Raw genomic sequence first — 25,164 nt, forward strand, 5'->3', positions numbered from 1 at the left:
CATAACCGTCAACGAGATCGCGCTCCGAGATGAAGATGATAGTGGAGGTTCCGACAACAATGGCCCCGGGTTTTTTGAAGGTTTGGTTTAATGAGGGAAGTATTCCTCCCTCAAATTTGGTTTTGAATGTTAACGGGCCGCCAAATATTTTTATCGTATTCTTTTGTGAATCGGTCAAAAAAAGGCGTTTGTTTTGACAATGTAGCGGAAAAGTGGGAAGATCGGGGCATAGGGGGCGTAAGTTACCTTAGCTCGTTTCACTTTTTTTTCCCTTCAATGTAGTTAAAATAAACTGCATCTCTTTTGTCATCTGCTAAAATCCGCCCCTTCAAACTTTTCCAATTTTGCAAATGTAACAACCCAAACCAACCCGCGAACAAACCACGTGAAAATACAAAATAAAAAAAAAATTTGCTGAACTGCCACCTGGCGCGGCGCGCCATATAGGCCGCGCGGCGCGCCAAACCTGACTGTCCGGAAAGTCTTTAAATGCGAAAATGTTTGACTAGTTCCCGACGTATTTAGACAAAACTCTTTTAACCGCATGTTCAATATATAAAAACTAGCGCGTTCCATTAATAAAATTATGTTTACGAAGCGGGGCCCACATCGACCCAAATTACCCTTTAAGTATCAAAATACAATTTTCGACCATAAGACTTTTAATACAAAACAAAGCCGAGCATGGCGATTGGGGATACGCTACCCAATCCTAATAAATCCAAAAGCAAGTCTTCTACGCAAACTATGCAAGTCCTCTAATCCTCGCGCTTACCCGAGCCACCATCCGCATGCAATCTATAAAAAGAGTCAACAACGAGAGGGTAAGCTAACGCTTAGTGAATGATAATATACTACATACATATATATGTATAAAATGGACACGCCACAAAATAACAAATACCGCATACCGAGGCTTCCATATATAAGGCACTACACTAAGCATACCGTACGATCTCTAAGCAACGAGCTAAAGATACAACAACAATATAAGTTCACCAACGACGATGTGAACAACGCCAAATAGCTACACCCGGAGGGTTAGCTACAACACAACAATACATTAATATATAACAATATAAACGAACAAGGTTAACGCCTTAACCCAAAACCGAGAACCAAATACCACAATGAAGATTGGCCGAACTACACGAGCCTTAGTAATCCGAAACCACACGAGATTACTATCTTCACAACATCGAGGTTGGCCGAACTACACGAGCCTTAGTAATCCGAAACCACACGAGATTACTACCTCAATAAGATGACCGAACTACACGAGTCACCATGAATCCGAACTACACGAGATTCATTTTGATAAGATGACCGAACTACACGAGTCACCATGAATCCGAACTACACGAGATTCATTTTGATAAGATGACCGAACTACACGCGTCATCGTGAATCCGAACTACACGCGATTCACTTCTCCAACTCAAAACCCTTCGCCATTGAGGTTATATCATCCACATCACAATCACGTGTGATAGTGTACACGCGAACGCGTACTTCGCCAAAGATGGTCAACCAAAACGCACAACCGTGCCAATTGGACTCATGCAAAAGTCCATCAAGTCCACCTACATGTGAAGTGAGCTCTATAGCCGAGAATCACTTCACCCGACCCGCACCCATCCTACACATACATATGCACATAGGATATTATCACTCACCTTGAAGTCTTGAAGAATGCTTCCAAGTAATCCGTAACTCGCCAATGGAAAGTACCTATTCCATTATCACAATTACAACAATACACTTAGAGTGGATTTACAAATCAACCCAATTCGTCACTTAGTGCAATTTCGACCCAAATGCACTTCCAAGCACAAACCGTGCCCAAAACTAACCAATAATCACTAACACAAGTGAAAATGGTCCTAATACGCCAATTAAACCCGAACTCAAGTGTTAAACACGTGTCATACCCATTTTGACACTTAAACCCTAATTTTGACCCATAAGGTCAAAATCTCACCATTTACAAGTTTTGACACCAAAACACATTTAACTTGGTTTTATACTTCAACTTAATCCATTTCAAGTTTATAAACCTCATTAAATCGCCAAATGGGTCATAATCACCACCAAACCCTAATTTGACCCAAAGTCACAATTAGTCAACCAAATAACTTTAAATGGGTTTCAATACTTCCGTAATCACTAACTTAAGTGATTAAACTCAATTTCAAGTCCTAAACATGGCCAATTAGTTCACCAACCCAAAATCCACCAACAATTAACAATAAACCCAATTACTAGCTTCACTAAACCCATTTCATCACCTAAAAGGGTTTTACCACAAACTAACTCAAAACCCTAACTTGAATATCAAATCAAATAGATGAAATTCGGAGTTTGAGCTTACCAATACTACCACAACGTAGCTAGGAACGAAAGGAACAACTTTAGAACTCGAGCTTTTGATCCAAACGGCCTCCTTCTTCTCCAAAACCCCAAATCTCTCTCTAGAATCTCTCTCTCTCTCTAGATAGTTGGGAGTGATGGATGGATGTGAAAATGATCCAAAACTGATCCAAACCAGCTAATATGGCTCACAAATCCGGCCCCAAGTGAAATTACCCAATTGCCCTTCATTTAAAACAATTAAAAAGAAGAAGAGGGCTATCTGCGCGATTTGGCGCGGCGCGCCCCAGACCCGCGCGGCGCGCAAGTAGCCAGTTTCAGATTCTTTTACCTTTTTAATTACATAACAATATTCAACGAAGCCCGTTCTCGAATGTCATAAGTACACAAGTATACAAGATAAATATTCGGGTCTTACAGCAAACCTTGAAGTCATCTCTTTCACCGTTTCACCGGACATGGTGATCACAACTATTCGATTAGAATGTTATAAATATAGTGTGTGTCTATGTATTTCGTGCCTGAAATGATGATAACTCCGGATTGATCTTTAAATCGTGTATTCACTTTCCTAATCGAATATTTCGACCCACTTAGCCACGGGTTGCACGAAATTTCAATTGGGATAAGACAAAGATTAATTGATGTCTTGGCTAAAAGAAATTGTTAGCCCCAATTCTTGCTTAGGTCGATCGGTTTTGTTAGTGTAAGTGGGTTTAGATGTTAAGAACAAGTAATATGGTGATAAGGTTGAGAGAATATGTGTGAAAGATGATACTTGTAAAATAACTCAACTAGTTTCAAATGATAGTGGGAGGTTGCTTTTATACTAGCAACCTTCAAGTGGTAACTTGACATGGTAAGTTACATTTACTATGGTAAACTAGCTAAAATGCATTAATAAGTAAGCTAACTATTACATCAACACTAACTAAAACCGAATGCCACATATAATAGACAATATTCATTGTCAATAATCTCCCCATTGGCATGGGGTTTTCAAAACAGTGTTGATTGTCAACAATTTTCCCTTTGTCAACAGTCTTCCCCTTGATTATCAGCAATTAGTCCTTGGCGTGAGGTTTTCAAAAGACGTAACTCTCCATTGATCATTCTCTTGCAGTTTCTTGTGCAGCCTTCTTCTGGGCATTGATTTCGGTTTGAAGCTATGAAGCTTTTATTGCTATCAGCTTTGAACACGAACTTTTACACATAGGATGAGTTGATCTGGGAGTGTTATGGTTGATTTGTTCTGTCTTCTTCTTTAGTTTGGGCGGGTGATGAGGTCATGATCTTTGACTTTTGACCATCTTTGTGAATTGAAGGTAGCTTGATAAGATATTGTGTAAACCTCTTTTGCTCCCCCTCAAATGTTGAGTCGTCTTTTTCATGATCGTGATTGGTTTGTTTTTTACTCATGTTTCATTTTCTCCGCATGACGAATATGGTGTACCGTGTTCAGCACCTGTAGCATGAATATGGCATCCCGTGTTCATCGCAAAACAGCAGAGAGAGCATATACGATTATCATTAGAGAGGAAACATGTACTTACTAAGAAGAGACAAATAGGTTAAGGTAAAAGTTTGATCCTCAGGGAAAACCGGATCTTTCAGAAACCGTTTTTGGTTTTGTAAAAATCAAGCTAGTTGTTATACTAGACAAGTTTAAATCAGGCGTGCTAGTTGTTACACTAGACATGTTTTCTAAAACCAAAACTGTTTCCGGATTTGGGGACCTCACCGGTATTGGTAGGTCCAAGTTTAACCTCGGTGGATGTTGAGGATGACTGGTCACCGAAGTTCCAGTCGGCGTTAGCAAGCTATCCACCTCCATGATTAAAGTATCATGGGACTTTTGTGCGACTATGCCACTCTTGGTTATACCAAGTCTTCCAACTGTACCTAACACCGCATTGGTGTCGGTAGAAATCAATGTAATGTAGGAAGATATTACATCGCGTCCTGAAGTCATTGATATGTCATGAGGTGTGACACATCTCTTTCAGTTGTTGCACTCTCTAAGGAGTGTGTGTTATCAGGCTTAAAGGCTGACTGATCGTTAAGGTGATCATCCTTCCGGAGGTCTAATAAATCTACCAAGGTAAGCCTAAGTATTGTCATATTGCCTCTCCGTTGAACTAGACAGATCTCCCTCATCAAGATAAGTCTGACCTCTGGACCCTGTTTGAGGTCCCACCTTCTACAATAAGGTGTTGATAGAGGATTTCTGGCTGATACGCAGGGTTCCTATTCATGGTTTTTCGAAACCCCTTCAGTAGTTCGAGACTCCAAACACTTAATTTGCATCAAGTTGTTGGGTCATTCCACTTTTGAGGCAGTCATCTAGACACATCCTCCTGAGGCAGTCACTGGGACACATCCTCCGTCATTTGATGACTATTTTGTTTGAGGCAGTCATCTAGACACATCCTCCTGAGGCAGTCACTAGCACACATCCTCCGTCATTACTGACATTTGAATCTTTAAACTCCCCCTTGATAGTTGCACGTTTTAGCTTTGGTTTATTGGGAGAGTTATGTGTGTAAATATGGGTTTTACACTGTTGTTTGTGCAAAAGCCGTTTTGATGTTTAACACCACTTTGAAGTGTGTTTGACACCGCTTTGAGATGCGGGTTCTACATAGAATTATGTAGAAGCCATTTTGAATGGAACTCATGTTGGTTTTAATTCTTTTACACTCCCCTCAATATATGACGTGTCATGTTTTGATAAAACCTTTATTTTATTGGTCTTTTTCTCCCCCTCAAAATATGATTTATTTGGAATTAAAACATATTTTGCCAATTTGCTACACAAAAAATATAGGTTTTGATGAGAAAGGTTGTAAGGCAGTTGAGACGCGGGCTATATAAGGTTTTGGTGAAAACATTCTTTGCGGGTCCATTTGGATAAAACCTTCTTTGAAGTGCAGTTCCTATACAAATCTATTATGGGAACCATCATGATCTCTATGGGAACCAACATTCCCTCCTTCTCCCCCTAAAATTTTTTTGACATTTCCACTGAAGAGTTTTTAAGAGAAAGAGTGGAAGACAATTGCGGGTGCATACACTGAAATATGAACATGCACGATATAAGGTTTTGGACGAAACCTACTTTGATTTACGGGTCCCTTAGAGATCTATTATGAGAACCATCATTCCCAGGGACTTCTTTGGTTTGCGGGTCCCATAGAGATCTATTATGGAAACCATCACGATCTCTATGGGAACCATCAATCCCCCCTTCTCCCCTTAAAAAAATTTTGATGTTTCTCCATTGAAATATTTTTAAGAGCAAGAGAGAGAGACATTTGAGATGCGGGCGATACAATGAAATGTGTGCATACACTGTATAAGGTTTGGGTGAAAACCTTCTTTGAAGTGTGGCTCCCATATAGATTTATTATGGGAACCATCATGATCTATATGGGAACCCACATTCCCCCTTTCTCCCCCTAAAAAAAATTTGAAGTTTCAGATTTTGATAACCGTCATTTCATTGCGGGTCTCATTGCTCCCCCTAGGCACATGCATTACTCCCCCTAGGAACATGCAATGCTCCCCCTAGACACATGCAGTTGTCAAGTTCATCTAAGAGAAGAAACTCAGATGAGTCTTTTTCAACGGATGGTGTTTCGCCTACAACTACTGAAGTAGGTGTACCAAAGGATATAGATTCGGGCAGGGATTGGAGGAGGTTGGAGGAAAGAAAGGTTCAAACAACATATCAGGTCATCTGAGGTTGCGAGTGGGACATGTCTGAGTGGACAGTCAGGTGTCAGTGGGTAAAGACCGGGTCTTGAATCGATGTGTCCAAGAGCCATTTTGCAGTCAAATCAATTTTTGAAAGTTAAATTTGAATACCATTTATAGGCATTGTCGATCTGACTTATGGATGTTGAATTCCACTTGGGTTTGATACACGACGTATCTTTAGAAAGTTGATTTTGTGGAATCAAGGATGATTGAAAATCTTTTGACATAGCCAGAGAAACGGATCTTGGCTTAAGTTTAAGTAACTCAGACGAAGAGTACTTAATTGGTTTTGAAGAAGAAGTAGACCTTGGAGTTGAAAATGGTTTGGTTGTCCACTTCTTATTTTGACACTTGTTTAGCAAGATTATTCTTTGAGTGTTTAGAAACAAGGTCAACTTTGGTGTGCGGGGTATTTTTCGGACCTATGGATGGCTTCATGGGTTTGTGTGGAAGCCAACCATATTGATCGCGAAGCCCCGTAATCTCCCCATTTTTTCCCATAAGTTGTTTCCAGAAACAGACGGTTGATGTTGGTCTAGTAACCGGAGTAAATCTGTTTGCTTGGGAACTTGGATGCTACGGGTAGGGAAACGTTAAATTCCTTTGGTTTGGGTTGAGTAACTTTGGGTTCGTTTGTTTTCGAGGATGTTTTTCTCGGAGTCACCGTTGACTTTGGAGAACCTCGTTCTTTTGGTTTGGGGTTAGAGAACCTTTTGGGTGGAGTATCCAGGTGAACATTTGGTTTCATGGGGGTTTTCCTCGGTGTCTGTGTAGACTTAGGAGGACCGTTGTCTTTTGATTTTGGAGCCTTCAAGGTCTTTGGTGTTTTACGTACAGCAGTCTTTGAGTACATTGAGGATTGGTACACTATGGGTTTGGGATTGGTCTTGGCAAAATCACCTGCTTTTTCTTAGTCTTGGGTGTAGACGTTGAAGCATTGGATAACTCAGACTTAGTACCTTGGACTAACACACTTGATTTTGGAGTATCAGTAGAGGTTAGTATGGTCTCAGTACCAGGACAAATCTTGTAAGATCCAGGTTTTGAATATATGGTCTTGGTCACGAAGTCCATACTTTCCAGTAAATCACATTGGTCATGCAAGGTCTCATTCTCTTCCTTAAGTAGATTCACATGAGCTTTTAACTCCTGAATTTCTAAGACAAGGTCATCAATAGAAACTACAACAGAGTCTTTAAAATCATAAGTGGGTTCTACTTTGGGAACTACAGGTATTTTCTCAATTGTTGCTAGAATTTTCTTGTAGGTCTCACATTTAACCTGTAGATCTATGTTATCATGTTCTGGCTTGTCAACAAATTGAGTAATGTCAGTCTCAGCATCCTGAGCTCCTAAAGAGATAGGTTCTTTCTCGGGTTGTGGTTCTACCTTAACTTCTGAAATCTTGGGTTGAGATTCTAAGAAGTGATCTAGAGATTTAAACCTAGATGATTCTAACCTACGTTCAACAATGTCAAACTTGGTCAAAAGAGAATCACCAAAGTCTCTGAGTTCTTGTGCTAGACCTTCACAATTGATGGAGTCATTCACGGATGATTTTGGGTTTGAGTCTCGTGATTCAGTGTTCTTTGAAATCAATTCACAAAAATTAACAACTTGATTTGCAATTTTATTTTCAAGTTTATGAACATTGGAGACCAGTTTGTTGTTTTGGGATCCAATGACAGAGATTTGGTGTCGTAAAGCCTTAATGATCATTTGAAATTTGAGTTCGTTGTCAAAATATTTGATTTTGTTTTGATCAAGTTCGTCCTCCAGACTGATGATGTATCTTTCTAAAACCAAGGTTGGTAAATAGATTATACGCTTTTTAGGACTATTTTGAGCATTCAAACTTTCAAAATCATTGAATAAATCGAGAGGAGTGTTATAATATGAACCATCTTTTCTCATGTAATTTGCATTTATTTTGTCATAAATTAACGACACCTCACGTTTTATTTTTGTTGATCGATTGGCTATTCTCTCCTCAATCTCACTTTCATTGGCAAAAGTGAGGCTCTCTGGCAAACCTATCTTAATGTATCTACCATCATATAAACTAGGTTCGGCTTTGAAGATCTTGGACTGTATTTGAGGATTTTCAAACCCTAACCCCTGGTGTTTTTGGTAGGAGTTTTTGGGTCGATTCAGGAACAGAGCTTGTTTCGAAATGTGGCCATCTAAGACTGCTTTTGCTTGGTTAGTTTTGTAAAGTTTCTCTTCAAATAAACTTAGTTGGGTTTTTAAGTTTAAGTTTTCTGTAACTAACTTAGAGCATTCAGAAGTCTTCTCGGCCAGGTCATTCAAAGGCTTTCTAGTTTTATGTTCTACAGTCTCTAGGAAAAGTATCTTAGAATCATTAAGCTTCTTAAGCTCTTATTCAGCGTTGTTAACTTTTTCTATGAGAACTACATTCCTTAGTTTAAAATCTGTCATTTCTATCTGTAGGGGTTTCACACTACTTTCTAGCTCTCTTAATTCAGTTACTTTGTCAGCTAGATCTTGTTTTATTTTCAAATAAGTATGATTTGACACTTTTGTTTCCAATTCTGATTTCAACCTAGAGTTATCATATTTGAGTTCGCTAATTTGACTAGCAAATGATCTAAGGTCTCTATTCATCTTGGCAAAGTTTTCTACATACATATCAGGTAGTATAGGAAACACACATTCGTCATTAAAAGGCACAGATTCAGATTTAATGAGTAGTTTCATTTGGACAGGTGGGAGTGGGGTATGACAAGCAGAGCTACATGCACTTGTATCATTTTGATCAATAGGTGTTTCAGGACAAGTTTGCAATACATCAGATATAGACACAGAATTATTATGCACAGAGTTGTAATATTCATGAGTAATATCAATGTATAGTTGTACCTCTTCCTCAACATTAGAGGACACGTGATCATCACGATTTGCCATGTGAACAGGACCGGTGTACAACAAGTAGGTCAGGACAGACAAGGTTTACGAGCAAACCACGAAACGACAAATAAGCTTAAGAAATATCACTTTTCTCCCCCTCAAAATATGATTCACATGAATCAAATTTTGAAAATGAGGTTTCGTAGGTTGTCGTTAACTTTCCGTTAAGCATCAGTTAAGTGCACGTTTTGGTTTTCCCTCCAAAAATTTTTGACAAAAATTTATGTCGTAAAGTTTTGAGATATGAGCTAATATGTGACCGAGGGATTGAGAAAAATTTTGACTTTTTGCAAAATTTTCCGACAAATTTTGTTCAAAATCGTGTGTTTTAGGGTGGTTTTTAGGGCCGAAAAATTTTCTGTCGTGAAAATTTAAATCTCGCGTAAAAATGATCTTTTAAATCCAAGGAAAATTTTAAATTTTACTCACGTTTTCCCGCCTTTTTACTTTTTTTTTTTACGAACTTTATAAGGGTTTCAGGCAGGAGGTTTTCGGGTAGGATGTATTCGTGCAATGATATTCGAGCAGGAGGTTTTTGTGCAAAGTTTTCGAGCAGATGGTTTCAAACAAGTTTTCGAGCAAGAAGGTTTTCGAGCATGATTTTCAAGCAAAGTTTTCGAGCACTAGTTTTGAGTACTGATTTTCGAGCACTGGTTTTCGAGCAGTTAAACACAGAATAGTTCTAAGTCAAGTTTTTCGAGCAGTAAGGTTTTGACCAAGTTTTCGAGCACTCTTCAGTCAACTTTTCGAGCACCAATTACTGACCGATTTTTCAAAATATTTTAAGGATAAGTTTTGACTTTTGTTCACTTGCTTTATGACTTTTTCTGACAAATTACATGCACCTTACACAATTCTTACACAACACTTTGTACTTTTGTACTTTTATGGATATCCAAAAAATATTGTGTTTTTCGGTGGGTTTTGTCTGATGGATAAAGTTTTGGAGCCAAAAACAAGTCAATCTTTAATTTTCGAGCAGGCAAAATTAGGCACAAGTCAAATTTTCGAGCATGAATATCACAGTTTTCTGGCACAAAGTTAAGTTTTCGGATACCAAATTGCACAAAAGCTATGTTTCGAGCACAACAACAGAGGTTTTCGAGCAGGTTATTTTCGATGGAAACACACCTTTTGATTCTAAAAATCTAATTTCAATGTGTTCTACAGCTGTGACGCCCCGTACTAAATCATCATGTACGGACCATCAACAACAGGATCATTACAAGGTCAAACACTATATGCGTTTTCAAAACAAGTTTGCATTCATATCAAAAGGTGACGTCATAACTAACGTCAATTGTTTTACATCAAAAGTATGCTTCAATGAATAGAAGTAAAGGTAATAGTACGTGACCCTTAGGTTGTTACAATTCATAATTCAAAACTAATTAAGTTTGAATGCAAGATAAAGTAATTCATGCGGAGATAACTCTAGAGCAGCGGGTGTCTACAGCAAGACTAGTACACAGCGGAAGCAAGCAAACCTTAAGCACCTGAGAAAAACATGCTTAAAAACGTCAACACGAATGTTGGTGAGCTATAGTTTAAGTATAACAGTAATGTAAGGTAGGCCATGAGATTTCAGTGCTACAAAGAGCGTTTCAAAAGTAATCCAAATCAGTATGTTTAAGTATATGCTCAACCGTGGGCACTCGGTAACTAACTTAACGTTTAATAATATATCACCCCCTGAAAGTACACTTGGCAAGTGCGTATGTTTACGAAGTATTAAACACTCGTTAAATGCTAGCGCGACTAGCCTGAGTGGGGATGTCAAACCCTATGGATCTATATCTAAGATTCGCGTTCACCGGTTCAAAAACCAATGACTAAACGTTACCGAGCTAAAGGGAATGTTTATGCCGTTGTATAACCCACACATATATAAGTTTAAGTACTCGTGCCTAGTATGTAAAACGTAAAATGCGCATGTATTCTCAGTTCCCAAAATAGTTAAAGTAAAAAGGGAATGCTATAACTCACACTGATAAAGTAGCGGTAAAGTATGACTCGGAAAGTAAGCAAGTAATGAAGGTCGTCCAAACGGGTCCTCAACCTAAGTCAAATACTACTAAGCCAGTAAATCGTCTGAAAAGGTTTAAAAGTATGTAAATAAGGTCTTAAAGGTCATCATCATTCATCATCAAACAAAAGGTGTAAAGTAGGTTTCGTTTATGAAAGTAGTTTAAAACAAAGGCTGACTTCGATCAGTCACCACAGCCTCTACCCTTAATGAATTAAGGTGAGACCAGTGACCATGGCTCCGTATATGAGTCCTTTAAGTGTAGTAAAATTTACAGAAGCAAACTCGTCTTCGTTTGACCGTGGCGACGGTCTAAGTGCAAGTAGGTCAGAAATTTCTGCACACAACGTTAAAAGGACATAGTGACGATCGGAGGGCCATAAATCCTAAACCGTAACTCGGATTAAGACGAGTCCTATATGAAAAATTATCTACTTGAAAAGATATATCTGAAAATCAAAGTTACAGTAGCCCAGGTGTACTGGTCTGTTACAAAACCCAGAAAACAGTAGGCAGAAGACAGTAAACAGAAAAATAGTAGGTTCCGGTGGTCTTGGTGCTCGATGCTTATCACGGTTCTCATCCTTGATGCATATAGCTTCAAGTGTACAACTTGTTGATGTGTTTGCATCATTTTCACCAAGGTTTGACCATCATAACCCAAGTGTAAGTCTAAGACATGAAGCAAAACTCACTTAAGTGTTGCAAGTGTTTTGATGAACCAAAGTTACATCAAAGTCTTAGATCTAACACATACATGAACTTTAAAACTAATAATAAGTTACAAACTTGAAAGTGAACTTATGAAATCAAGATCTTAAGATGTAGAACATAGTTCTTAGTTTGATCTTGAAGATCCAAGACTCAAAAGTCTAGATCTAACATAAGTGTACCAAGTTATAATAATAGAAAGTTTACTTACATGTTCTTGAACTTTTAAAGTTAACTTTAGTTCAAGATTAATGAGATCAAAGTTAACTAGTAACATTTGACCAATAACAACCAACAAACATGAAATTAAAGTGCATAATGTAAAGAAATAAACTAAGTAAACAAGTAGTTAGTTCAAGGTTGTCCATACTTTAAAGATTCAAGCCTAAGTCTTGATCTTTAGAAAGTAAACTTTAAAGTTTACTTCATGAACATCAAGTATGATTTACAACCATGAACTTACAATCTTTTGAAGCAACATATGTAGAACATAAACTAGTAAGTTTAGTTCTTGTGTGTTCTTGAAATTACAAGATAAAAGAATAATGAAACTAATGAGTTTGATTCTTGTATATGTAAGTAAGTAACAACAACTAGTAACTACAAGTAATCAAACATTAAACAAGAACAAGTATTGATGATGATGAGATGTATTAGGTTCGGTTTTTACCAAGAGAGAAAGAAGAAAAAAAAAGTGTTGTTACTTACAAACTAGAGAGAAGGTTGAGAGAGTTTGAAGTATTGTTTGAATGTGTGTGTAAATGAAAATGAAATGCAAGTATCAAGTAATAAGTTTGAAGAAAAAAAATGAACTCCTCACATGTACATAAAGGGGGACGGTTTCAAAATGGGGATGGAGGAGGAAATTACACACTAGTCACATGCATGTAAAGGTCATAAAAGGTGATTAATAAGGGTGTGTTCATGGGGATAAGGTGTAAGTATTATGTAACAAGTCTTTAAACTAACTAGTTGTGTCATAAGTAATACTTACATGTAAGTATGGGCTTAAGAGTCCATGAAAGGAGTAGGGTGGGCTTTATAAGCCCATGTTTGATCATAAAGCCCAAGTATGTATTAATTAACAAAATAATCCAAGTAAAAGTCCATTAACACTAATAAAGGCCCAAGTAATTAACTAATGACTTTAGTTAATTAAAATGATTAATAATATCAATCATGAATGTAAATAATATTCTAAAAATATTATTCGTGAAAGTTCCGTGTGTCACAAAGACGTTTCGGGCATTTAAAAGTCAAGTACGGGCAATCATGGCAACATGTAAATGTAATAACATACATTCGTTTTATCACAAGTATTAATAATAACAATTATTAATAAATAAACATTGGAAAATCCAGGGTCGTTACATTACCCACCTGTTAAAGAAAATTTCGTCCCGAAATTTTAAGGAGTGACCAACAATGGTACCGTATTCGAATAAGAAGGAGCGTATCATAGTTCTGTGAGACCCGTGGGCTCAGAAGTAAGTTATCTACCTTGAAAGGTACTTCGGCTTATGAAAGTGAGAATAGGTATATGTCGTTAATTAAGCCTCTTGTCCTAAGAGGTCGACAAATTGATTTCATTTCTGATTAACAGGAGTATGCCATCTGAATGTATATCCACAAAAGGAAAGATGGTGTGTTTAGCCTTACAGGCACCTTCAGTAAGCTGGATGCATGAAATGCATCATGATTGTTTCTAAGCTCATCTAAAACATTGAGCGTGTATGTCGTAATATAAGCTGACAGGTAGAATGGGAAACATAGTGATTACAACCATGCGATTTGATGTATGGATAGCGTTAGCTACGGATTTTACCAACCCCTTGGTTTCGAAAGGAGGCCATAGGCATAGGAACTCGATATTTAAGAACGTTTCATTTGAGTAAGTGAATCGAAATTTTAGCTGAAAGTGACCAACCGAACTTGCAAGCCATAATTATTCGTAATTTCTTCAGAACGGTCTGAACGAACAATGAGGGATATCACCTAGTTTACCATACTACAGGTGAACTTACCCTTAGATGAAATAAAAGCACAGTTCTGTAATGTAACTTCATCCTTTCAGTTACATGTTGAAGTTAGGGTTATCATTAACTAGAGCAACATACAGTTGCAACCACTGAAGGAAGAAATATATAGAGTATCGACCTGAGTGTTGTAGATGTTTTAAGTTGTCCCTTCCCAAGGGATAACAAGATTCATAGGTTCTCAGAGTATCTTATATTACATTTCCGAAAGAAAGTAGCACGAAAAGTGTGGTCTTTGAACGAGAGTGAACTCTTGGTCCTAGAGAATGGTTTACTCCGAGTGAAAAGAATCTCCAAAATAACTCTTGTATCTCAACATACTGATTCATAGAGATGATGTTTACGAGGGTGTTGCATTTAGCCGTGAAATTTTGAGAGTAGAAACTCACTTAGTGCCTTTCCTACAATAGGGTGACCGCTGAGTGTACCTCAGAAAACTGATTTATTGGCTCGCGTTTTTATCATGTCTAACTTTAAAAGAACCTTTTATGGGTGTAAAGATTTTCTAACAAATTTTATAAAACCGCCAACCAAAGTGGCTCAAGAGTTTTTAACGAAGATCTTAACAGTAAGTTTCATCTCTAACAGAGGGCGAGAAAAAGTGTGGTCCACACATGGTGTAGTCTAATATGAAAACCTTTAATAAAATCAACTAAGGGAGTTTTGAAAAACAAAACCTTAAATCATTTGTTGTGACAATGTAAACGGAACGAAGTTCCTAGTAATTTAGAAGTAGGTACAACGTGCACCATTTTTGCACAAAACTATTTGACTTAAGTTGAATAATTCGGTAAAGGAGCGGTCTTTAAGTAAATTGAAGGTATAACTTAGTATCAAAATAAGTAAGTATAAATTTATACATACATGATGTTATAAATTGTATAAGTGACAGAAAGGTTTTTAGTACTTTCATTGTCTGTAAATGCAGTTTTGGTAATTATCAGGACACAAGTCTTTGGGCCAAAAATATTTACGTGCGAAGCCATTGCTAAAAGTGGGGTACGAAGGATAAAGCACGAGGGTGAGAAGTTAATGGCTTCTTGAATTTGCAAAATGCCAAACAGGTTATGACTAGTATTAAAGCCGGAATAATGATGGTATTAATACCACTAAATGAGGATCCCTTGGAATGAGTCAGGACTTAGAACCATGTAAGAAAGATCATTGTTCCAACAGGTGTGGTGAAATAAATCCATGGGGTAACGCAATAGTTTTGAATGGTTTGAGTGTTAGCGGATGCCCGAAGGCCTTGCATGACGTGGTGGTCAGTGCCTTTATCACATACACACGAACCTCTCGATTTCGACGGTCATAAAGCCTTTATGATGACTTGGATACGAATAACACTAAGAGTTTTATATAATAAGCAACGAAAGTTTTATAGAAATTGTTTATGGTGACAATTTAAGAGAAGAAACGAAGTTCTTAGTAAATTAGGGTTATGTACAACACGTACCATTCAAAGTATAATATCTTTTAAATGAAAGATTTGATTTGTAAAAGTGAAAGTAAGGTTTCATATGTATTTGTCAAAAGTAATCATTTCCTTTATTTTATATAACGGGTACGATTTCAAAAATTTGTATGAATGGCAAACAGAATAAATTTATTTTTATAAAGCCTTGAGAGGATAGCACAGTAAAATAAGGTGTGTAAAATTTTGGCAAACAAAATCTTCATATTTCGGAGGCTACAAGTTGGAAAAGGTCGATGAGAATCAAGTAAAAGACTTTTGAAAATTTCGAGTGATATTTGAGGTAATAAAAACCATTGAATTTATATGTGATTGACGACTATTTGTAGGGCATAAGTCTTTTGACCAAAAATGCTTAAGTGTGAAGTTGTTGCTTATAAGTGAGCTACGAATGGGAGGGTATGAGGATGAGGGTTAACCACTCATTGATTTTAGGAAAATTTCGAACTGGTATGACTAATATCGAGGTAAGAAGGATGATGTTGTGGTTATCATCGAATAAGAATTTCCTCGTAATAAGTTAGGATTTAGAGTTGCGTAAGAATGAGTATCAAATGAGATTCTTGGGTAGTCCTCAATATAGAATTTGAATTGCTGAAGTGACGGGATACAATTTCCTTTAAGTATCGTTGTGCAAGTTTGTCCATTGTATCGGTTTCTTTCATGGCTAGAAAGTGAGCAGTTTTGGTGAGAGGGTCAATAATAATCCAGATGATGTCCTAACCACCTTACCGTCTCTGGTAGTTTAGTGATGAATTTCTTCCCATTTCCATTGTGGGATTTAGGGTTGTTGTCATGTAACTAATAAGGTTCAGTTTTCGGGCTACATCTCTTCCCATAATAGTTTCACCATTCTTGCGAGGTATACGAATAAATTTTTCCCTCATTATAAATAATTTCCGCTTTCATCCTTGAAAGTCAGTTTGTTCCAACTATTTCATTAAAGCTTCCTAACCTGATGAGTATTAGGTTAATCTTAAAGTTCATTCCAACTAAGTCTTATTATACTATCGCGAAAAATTCTATCAACCTTCTCAAATAACATCTGCTTGTGCGTAGATAACTAGTCCTTTCCAACTACTACTTTAAAACTCCCAAGTTTGGTTAATATGAGGTCATCTTCAAATGACCCACCTGTTAATCGTAAAGTACTACCTTAAATTATTCCTCTATCTTTCTCAGTTTACCATTTGCTTGTGTCCTATACAATACTTAATTCCCATGGTTGTTAATGGTTTATTATTCATGATAATGCTAAGGTTCTTAGATGTAAGGTTTCTATTATTCTAGTATTAAACAACTCCGAAATGATAAAACGTTGTGCCAAAATGTACCCTAACAAGAATCAGGATCCATGCAAGTTTCCATAATATTTTCTTTACCGCAGATAAGTTTAAAGTTTTTCCTATATGAGAACATTCTCCTTAAATGTCCAGGGTGTCGATATTTATAACAAATTTTTGGGTTATCAATTCTGCAATCAAGGCCCTTCTTGTACAGTATCTGGGCTACGTGGTTATTCTTTCCCTTCCTTTAACAGGCTACAATGTGTATGCTCAAGTGATTCCTAACAAAATTTTCCCTGAATCACCCCATATTCCTCATGTAGTAATATTGGAACTTCTGCATGATTTACTTCAATATAATCACGCTGGCCTGGCGTCATTATATTGTACTAAATCGTATGTTCATTCCAATATCAATCCATATGGTCAATGTAACGTGATCACTTCCAATTATACACAATTTCATCTAACGGTGCTTTATCTATGCCATCTCAAAATATAATCGACATAACTAATCTCGCAGTTTCTCGATGTGGGTGCGTAGGTTCCGTAGACCATGTATTAATGCTTAAGTGTCCCGAAGTTTCTTCAAAGGTTCGGATTCAAGTAACGTTGTTAGGTTCCTTCTAAATATTCAATCCGGGTCTCGCGTCGGGTTGTACGTGTAGCAGGTAGTAATACGATGTGTTTGAGCATCAGTAGAAGGTACTATGACCTTGTGAAAGGAGATGTCCTCCCGACTTATCCAATGTCTAGGAGTGTTAGGGACCTAAGTCCAGAAGTGTTGTTAGATCGTCGAGCAGTGGTAAAGAATGAAAGAGTTAAGTGACGGTCATGAAAGCGTACAGGGTATGTATCAACTGAACAATCTTCTAGATTGCGTGAAGAAATGTTTCGATATCTGGAACGGTGGAACATTAGTAACAGGTGGATTACACTACTAGTTCTTAGGGTTAGACGAGCGGGAAAGTAGTTCAGAAAAACATCTGAACTGGGAAGGATAAGTTCTCCAAGTCGGTATAGCGAATAGTAGGCATGTAGCAAGAGCGTAATTAGGCATATCAACTACAGCAGCCTAGATCATTTACAATAGCACGTAGCAGGGCAATAGTAACAGTATCATACCGAAGTAACATACTAGAAGCAGATAGTAGCACGCAGTAGCGAGAATAAGCAAATGCATACAGCGAGTTTACATAGCAGTAAAAGGAAACGGTAGCATGTAGTAAGTTCATACAGCAGTAGAAGTGAGCAGTGGCATGCAGCAGTAGTAAGCAGTATCATGCAGTAATATAACACAGTAGCATGCAGCAGGTTTCGCAGAAACAAGTAAACTAGCAAGTTGTAGATTAGTCCTATTAGTGAATCCTACTCGGGTCGGTCTTAGACTCACTAATGCAACCTAATTCCCTACAACCAATGCTCTGATACCAAATGTGACGCCCCGTACTAAATCATCATGTACGGACCATCAACAACAGGATCATTATAAGGTCAAACACTATATGTGAAATGTCCCATTCTTATTGATTAAAAACGTTCCATATTAATTGATTTCGTTGCGAGGTTTTGACCTCTATATGAGACGTTTTTTCAAAGACTGCATTCATTTTAAAACAAACCATAACCTTTATTTCATCAATAAAGGTTTAAAAAGCTTTACGTAGATTATCAAAAAATGATAATCTAAAATATCCTGTTTACACACGACCATTACATAATGGTTTACAATACAAATATGTTACAACAAAATAAGTTTCTTGAATGCAGTTTTTACACAATATCATACAAGCATGGACTCCAAATCTTGTCCTTATTTAAGTATGCGACAGCGGAAGCTCTTAATAATCACCTGAGAATAAACATGCTTAAAACGTCAACAAAAATGTTGGTGAGTTATAGGTTTAACCTACATATATCAAATCATAATAATAGACCACAAGATTTCATATTTCAATACACATCCCATACATAGAGATAAAAATCATTCATATGGTGAACACCTGGTAACCGACATTAACAAGATGCATATATAAGAATATCCCCATCATTCCGGGACACCCTTCGGATATGATATAAATTTCGAAGTACTAAAGCATCCGGTACTTTGGTTGGGGTTTGTTAGGCCCAATAGATCTATCTTTAGGATTCGCGTCAATTAGGGTGTCTGTTCCCTAATTCTTAAATTACCAGACTTAATAAAAAGGGGCATATTCGATTTCGATAATTCAACCATAGAATGTAGTTTCACGTACTTGTGTCTATTTTGTAAATCATTTATAAAACCTGCATGTATTCTCATCCCAAAAATATTAGATTTTAAAAGTGGGACTATAACTCACTTTCACAGATTTTTACTTCGTCGGGAAGTAAGACTTGGCCACTGGTTGATTCACGAACCTATAACAATATATACATATATATTAAAGTATGTTCAAAATATATTTACAACACTTTTAATATATTTTGATGTTTTAAGTTTATTAAGTCAGCTGTCCTCGTTAGTAACCTACAACTAGTTGTCCACAGTTAGATGTACAGAAATAAATCGATAAATATTATCTTGAATCAATCCACGACCCAGTGTATACATATCTCAGTATTGATCACAACTCAAACTATATATATTTTGGAATCAACCTCAACCCTGTATAGCTAACTTCAACATTCACATATAGAGTGTCTATGGTTGTTCCGAAATATATATAGATGTGTCGACATGATAGGTCGAAACATTGTATACGTGTCTATGGTATCTCAAGATTACATAATATACAATACAAGTTGATTAAGTTTTGGTTGGAATAGATTTGTTACCAATTTTCACGTAGCTAAAATGAGAAAAATTATCCAATCTTGTTTTACCCATAACTTCTTCATTTTAAATCCGTTTTGAGTGAATCAAATTGCTATGGTTTCATATTGAACTCTATTTTATGAATCTAAACAGAAAAAGTATAGGTTTATTGTCGGAAAAATAAGTTACAAGTCGTTTTTGTAAAGGTAGTCATTTCAGTCGAAAGAACGACGTCTAGATGACCATTTTAGAAAACATACTTCCACTTTGAGTTTAACCATAATTTTTGGATATAGTTTCATGTTCATAATAAAAATCATTTTCTCAGAATAGCAACTTTTAAATCAAAGTTTATCATAGTTTTTAATTAACTAACCCAAAACAGCCCGCGGTGTTACTACGACGGCGTAAATCCGGTTTTACGGTATTTTTCGTGTTTCCAGGTTTTAAATCATTAAGTTAGCATATCATATAGATATAGAACATGTGTTTAGTTGATTTTAAAAGTCAAGTTAGAAGGATTAACTTTTGTTTGCGAACAAGTTTAGAATTAACTAAACTATGTTCTAGTGATTACAAGTTTAAACCTTCGAATAAGATAGCTTTATATGTATGAATCGAATGATGTTATGAACATCATTACTACCTTAAGTTCCTTGGATAAACCTACTGGAAAAGAGAAAAATGGATCTAGCTTCAACGGATCCTTGGATGGCTCGAAGTTCTTGAAGCAGAATCATGACACGAAAACAAGTTCAAGTACGATCATCACTTGAAATAAGATTGTTATAGTTATAGAAATTGAACCAAAGTTTGAATATGATTATTACCTTGTATTAGAATGATAACCTACTGTAAGAAACAAAGATTTCTTGAGGTTGGATGATCACCTTACAAGATTGGAAGTGAGCTAGCAAACTTGAAAGTATTATTGATTTTATGAAACTAGAACTTTTGAAATTTATGAAGAACACTAAGAACTTGAAGATAGAACTTGAGAGAGATCAATTAGATGAAGAAAATTGAAGAATGAAAGTGTTTGTAGGTGTTTTTGGTCGTTGGTGTATGGATTAGATATAAAGGATATGTAATTTTGTTTTCATGTAAATAAGTCATGAATGATTACTCATATTTTTGTAATTTTATGAGATATTTCATGCTAGTTGCCAAATGATGGTTCCCACATGTGTTAGGTGACTCACATGGGCTGCTAAGAGCTGATCATTGGAGTGTATATACCAATAGTACATACATCTAAAAGCTATGTATTGTACGAGTACGAATACGGGTGCATACGAGTAGAATTGTTGATGAAACTGAACGAGGATGTAATTGTAAGCATTTTTGTTAAGTAGAAGTATTTTGATAAGTGTCTTGAAGTCTTTCAAAAGTGTATGAATACATATTAAAACACTACATGTATATACATTTTAACTGAGTCGTTAAGTCATCGTTAGTCGTTACATGTAAATGTTGTTTTGAAACCTTTAGGTTAACGATCTTGTTGAATGTTGTTAACCCATTGTTTATTATAACAAATGAGATGTTAAATTATTATATTATCATGATATTATGATATATAATATATCTTAGTATGATGTATATACAGTTAAATGTCGTTACAACGATAATCGTTACATATATGTCTCGTTTCGAAATCATTAAGTTAGTAGCCTTATTTTTACATATGTATTTCATTGTTAATACACTTAATAATATATTTACTTATCATTTAACATAATTAACTAAGTGTATCAATATCTTAATATGATTCATATGTACCTAGTAAGACGTTGTTATAACGATAATCGTTATATATATCGTTTTCGAGTTTCTTAAATTAATAGTCTCATTTTTATGTATATAACTCATTGTTAAAATACCTAATGAGATACATACTTATAATAAAAACATGTTAACTATATATATAACGATATATATGTCATCGTATAGTTTTTATAAGTTTTAACGTTCGTGAATCACCGGTCAACTTGGGTGGTCAATTGTCTATATGAAACATATTTCAATTAATCAAGTCTTAACAAGTTTGATTGCTTAACATGTTGGAAACATTTAATCATGTAAATATCAATCTCAATTAATATATATAAACATGGAAAAGTTCGGGTCACTACAATATGCGTTTTCAAAACAAGTTTGCATTCATATCAAAAGGTGACGTCATAACTAACGTCAATTGTTTTACATCAAAAGTATGCTTCAATGAACAGAAGCAAAGGTAATAGTACGTGACCCTTAGGTCGTTACAATTCATAGTTCAAAAGTAATTAAGTTTGAATGCAAGATAAAGTAATTCATGCGGAGATAACTCTAGAGCAGCGAGTGTCTACAGCAAGACTAGTACACAGCGGAAGCAAGCAAACCTTAAGCACCTGAGAAAAACATGCTTAAAAACGTCAACACGAATGTTGGTGAGCTATAGTTTAAGTATAACAGTAATGTAAGGTAGGCCACGAGATTTCAGTGCTACAAAGAGCGTTTCAAAAGTAATCCAAATCAGTATGTTTAAGTATATGCTCAACCGTGGGCACTCGGTAACTAACTTAACATTTAATAATATATCACCCCCTGAAAGTACACTTGGAAAGTGCGTATGTTTACGAAGTATTAAACACTTGTTAAATGCTAGTGCGACTAGCCCGAGTGGGGATGTCAAACCCTATGGATCCATATCTAAGATTCGCGTTCACCGGTTCAAAAACCAATGACTAAACGTTACCGAGCTAAAGGGAATGTTTATGCCGTTGTATAACTCACACATATATAAGTTTAAGTACTCGTGCCTAGTATGTAAAATGTAAAATGCACATGTATTCTCAGTTCCCAAAATAGTCAAAGTAAAAAGGGAATGCTATAACTCACAATGATAAAGTAGCGGTAAAGTATGACTCGAAAAGTAAGCAAGTAATGAAGGTCGTCCAAACGGGTCCTCAACCTAAGTCAAATAGTACTAAGTCAGTAAATCGTCCGAAAAGGTTTAAAAGTATGTAAATAAGGTCTTAAAGGTCATCATCATTCATCATCAAACAAAAGGTGTAAAGTAGGTTTCGTTTATGAAAGTAGTTTAAAGCAAAGGCTGACTTCGATCAGTCACCACGGCCTCTACCCTTACTGAATTAAGGTGAGACCAGTGGCCATGGCTCCGTATATTAGTCCTTTAAGTGTGGTAAAATTTACAGAAGTAAACTCGTCTTCGTTTGACCGTGGCGATGGTCTAAGTGCGAGTAGGTCAGAAATTTCTGCACAACGTTAAAAGGACATAGTGACGATCGGAGGGCCATAAATCCTAAACCGTAACTCGGATTAAGACGAGTCCTATATGAAAAATTATCTACTCGAAAAGATATATTTGAAAATAAAGGTTACAGTAGCCCAGGTGTACTGGTCTGTTACAGAACCCAGAAAACAGTAGGCAGAAGACAGTAAACAGAAAAATAGTGGGTTCCGGTGGTCTTGGTGCTCGATGCTTATCACGGTTCTCATCCTTGATGCATATAGCTTCAAGTGTATAACTCGTTGATGTGTTTGCATCATTTTCACCAAGGTTTGACCATCATAACCCAAGTGTAAGTCTAAGACATGAAGCACAACTCACTTAAGTGTTGCAAGTGTTTTGATGAACCAAAGTTACATCAAAGTCTTAGATCTAACACATACATGAACTTTAAAACTAATAATAAGTTACAAACTTGAAAGTGAACTTATGAAATCAAGATCTTAAGATGTAGAACATAGTTCTTAGTTTGATCTTGAAGATCCAAGACTCAAAAGTCTAGATCTAACATAAGTGTACCAAGTTATAATAATAGAAAGTTTACTTACATGTTCTTGAACTTTTAAAGTTAACTTTAGTTCAAGATTAATGAGATCAAAGTTAACTAGTAACATTTGACCAATAACAACCAACAAACATGAAATTAAAGTGCATAATGTAAAGAAATAAACTAAGTAAACAAGTAGTTAGTTCAAGGTTGTCCATACTTTAAAGATTCAAGCCTAAGTCTTGATCTTTAGAAAGTAAACTTTAAAGTTTACTTCATGAACTTCAAGTATGATTTACAACCATGAACTTACAATCTTTTGAAGCAACATATGTAGAACATAAACTAGTAAGTTTAGTTCTTGTGTGTTCTTGAAAGTACAAGATAAAAGAAGAATGAAACTAATGAGTTTGATTCTTGTATATGTAAGTAAGTAACAACAACTAGTAACTACAAGTAATCAAACATTAAACAAGAACAAGTATTGATGATGATGAGATGTATTAGGTTCGGTTTTTACCAAGAGAGAAAGAAGAAAAAAAAAAGTGTTGTTACTTACAAACTAGAGAGAAGGTTGAGAGAGTTTGAAGTATTGTTTGAATGTGTGTGTAAATGAAAATGAAATGCAAGTATCAAGTAATAAGTTTGAAGAAAAAAAAATGAACTCCTCACATGTACATAAAGGGGGACGGTTTCAAAATGGGGATGGAGGAGGAAATTACACACTAGTCACATGCATGTAAAGGTCATAAAAGGTGATTAATAAGGGTGTGTTCATGGGGATAAGGTGTAAGTATTATGTAACAAGTCTTTAAACTAACTAGTTGTGTCATAAGTAATACTTACATGTAAGTATGGGCTTAAGAGTCCATGAAAGGAGTAGGGTGGGCTTTATAAGCCCATGTTTGATCATAAAGCCCAAGTATGTATTAATTAACAAAATAATCCAAGTAAAAGTCCATTAACACTAATAAAGGCCCAAGTAATTAACTAATGACTTTAGTTAATTAAAATGATTAATAATATCAATCATGAATGTAAATAATATTCTAAAAATATTATTCGTGAAAGTTCCGTGTGTCACAAAGACGTTTCGGGCATTTAAAAGTCAAGTACGGGCAATCATGGCAACATGTAAATGTAATAACATACATTCGTTTTATCACAAGTATTAATAATAACAATTATTAATAAATAAACGTTGAAAAATCCAGGGTCGTTACAACAGCAGTTTTATGCACTAGAACAAGAAATCCTAACAGTTTAACTTTTTCACAAGCTAAAATTCAAGTCAATTTCAGCATGTATATGAACAAAATGATCAAAAAATGAAATTTTACATGTAGTAGCAGTTTAAGCTTGAGAGTGATACTATTTCAAACACACAAGTTCGACTTTAATTTTGCATACAACAAGATTAAACAACAGTGAGCACATATGTGTATGTATTAATGAAATTTTCTAGTTTTAGAGGTTAGATAAACATACAACAAGTTATATGAATTTAAACCAACAAAAACACGGAGTTGTGTTATAAAGGTACCTAAACCGAAATCAAACACAAACACTTCAAAAACGAGATGGAGACCTTCGAGCAACGGATCTTCTATGCAAAGAGCTTAGACCCGCTCTGATACCAATTGTTAGCCTCAATTCTTGCTTAGGTCGATCTGTTTTGTTAGTGTAAGTGAGTTTAGATGTTAAGAACAAGTAATATGGTGATAAGGTTGAGAGAATATGTGTGAAAGATGATACTTGTAGAATAACTCAACTAGTTTCAAATGAGAGTGGGAGGTTGCTTTTATACTAGCAACCTCCAAGTGGTAACTTGACATGGTAAGTTACATTTACCATGGTAAACTAGCTAAAATACATTAATAAGTAAGCTAACTATCACATCAACACTAACTAAAACCGCATGCCACATATAATAGACAATATTCATTGTCAACAGAAATCAACTCTACAATTGCAGAGAATATAGAACTATTTGTT

Source organism: Rutidosis leptorrhynchoides, chromosome 1 (assembly GCF_046630445.1).
Source record: "Rutidosis leptorrhynchoides isolate AG116_Rl617_1_P2 chromosome 1, CSIRO_AGI_Rlap_v1, whole genome shotgun sequence".
NCBI lineage: Eukaryota > Viridiplantae > Streptophyta > Magnoliopsida > Asterales > Asteraceae > Rutidosis > Rutidosis leptorrhynchoides.